This window comes from Homarus americanus, unplaced genomic scaffold, assembly GCF_018991925.1.
Source record: "Homarus americanus isolate GMGI-L3 unplaced genomic scaffold, GMGI_Hamer_2.0 scaffold51140, whole genome shotgun sequence".
NCBI classification, from domain to species: domain Eukaryota; kingdom Metazoa; phylum Arthropoda; class Malacostraca; order Decapoda; family Nephropidae; genus Homarus; species Homarus americanus.
In genome coordinates this window covers 309891-312220 of record NW_024720672.1, presented here as the reverse complement: position 1 = coordinate 312220, position 2330 = coordinate 309891, and positions in this window count along the sequence as shown.

The following is a 2330-nucleotide window of genomic DNA, read 5'->3' as shown; positions in this document are numbered from 1 at the left end:
CAGGTCATCACTTTTAACCTGTGTGGTGACTAGTTACAGGTCATCACTTTTAACCTGTGTGATGATTCTGGTATAACCATTACATTGATAAGTGATCACCACAATATAAGAACCAATCAGCGCACGTCTTGCCCGCTTACGAGTGGAGTCTCCCCCAAAGGCTACCCACCCGCCGACCACAAAGACTCAGTCTGGGGTCGGCGATACTTAATCTCTTCCCAACAACTAATGAAAGGTTTAATTTCCTTCGTCAACTGAGAGAAAGTTACGGAAGTTGGAAGAGTTTCCGTCTGAAAGGGACAACTTGAGGGCGCGGTAAAGAATGTTTACTTTTAATCAACTTAGGGAAACTGACTACAAAAGGAAGCTAGTTTACACTGAGTTTGCTACTATAAGTTTACTCCCAGTTCAACAGAAAGCAGAGACATCCAGCGCTTTGTTTATCAACCTGAGTACAATGACTTAGTTTGATGTTTGAGTACAGACGAAAACACCTTTGAGTACGATGTCTTAAAGATCTGATTCTGTTTTAAGTTATTTTTTTTCAGTAAATTTAACCCCTTTGAGTACAATGATTTAATTTGAGTTTTGAGTACAGACGAAAACACCTTTGAGTACGATGTCTTTTAACGATCTGAATACAGTGATTTATTCTCTTGAGTACGATGATATTGACCTTACAGTGGATTGGTTGTTAGAATACTCAAGCATGTTGTAGTTCTCCTAGATACAGAAGCTAAAAAAAATAATAATAAAAAAAAAATAAAAAAAAATGTGGGAGGCAAAATCCTTATCCTCGGGAGACGACGCCATTGTAGACCACCTTCCAACACCATCGTAACCCAACACTATCACGCTATATAAACATACGCCACTACCATTTCCACCCACTACCACCATCACCACCAACATCACCACTACCACCATCACCACTACCACCATCACCACCAACATCACCACTACCACCATTACCACTACCCCCAGCAGAAGCAGCACCACCACCACCACCACCACCACTTCAACCATCACCAACACTTAATAGCATTATATAAGGCCACGACATAACGATGAAAAACACACCGTTACCTCAACCACACCACGCCACCATAACCACACCACACACCACTACCACACCAAACACACCACACCACCACACCAAACACACCACACCACACCACCAATCCATACCAAACAGAATAATTATAATATACAGTATAGATAATAAATAAACAATATTCTCTACGTAAATATGGCAGCTTGAGTAAGGGCCGCCTGGCATCCCCTGAGTTTGATAGATGGTGTGAGGATTCTTAAAGGTATTATTGTCGATGAGTGACTTAACGAGTGTTGACTGGACCACGAGGATGAGGAGATGGAAGGGGAGGAGGAAGAGATGATAAGAAGGAAGGAGAGGAGGGGGAGAAGAGGAGGAGGAGAAGAGATGAAGGAAATGAGAGGGAGAGAGGAGAATGGGAGGACTAAGAGGAGGAGGATGAGAAGTAGGAAGCAGAGAGAAAGATGGAGATGAGGAGGATGAGAAGGCAGAAGAGGAGAAGGAAGATGAGGTGGAAGAAGGAAAAGGAAAGAGAGGCGGAGGAGGAGGAGGAGAAGAAAGAAGAGGAGGAGGAAGAGGAGGAGGAAGCAGAAGCCATTATGGACCACTGGCAATTATCATTAATAATGTGGAATCTTTTTTTCTGGATGTAGGAAATACCGAGAAGGGAACCGGAGGATGAAGAACGGAGGTGATGGGGGGCGAAGGAAGCTGCTGGTGGGAGTAGGGAGGGAGGCTGGTGGGGGTATAGGGAGGATAGGGGGGTCGAGGGAGGATGGGGGAGTCGAGGGAGGATGGTGAAAAAACATATCTGTCTGGGGTATTTTTCTATCTTCCTTCCTCTTCTCCTTTCTTCGTGTATACCATCTTTCATTCTTTCATTCACTTCCATCATTCTTACAACTTTTTATCGTTCTATCCTCCTCTGAGTCTTCTTCTCCCTCTCTCAACTTCCTCACCTCTATCTTTCTCAGCCGTCTCTTCTCTTCCTTCCATCTCCCTCATTATATCCATCTCTGTGCCTCTTCCTCTTATCCTCCCTCCCCACCTCCATCTCTCTGTCTCTTCCTCTCATCCTCTTCCTTCCTCCTCCCTCTCTTCCTCCTCCTTCCCCCTAGAGAGAGGGTCGACAACACAGTGAATATCAACAGCGTCACCAAAGGCTTCATTAATGTCATGGGGGAGAAGGAGGAGGAGGAGGAGAGGAGGAGAGGATGAGAAGAGGAGGAGGAGGAGAGGAGGAGAGGAGGAGGAGAGGAGGAGAGAATGAAGAAGG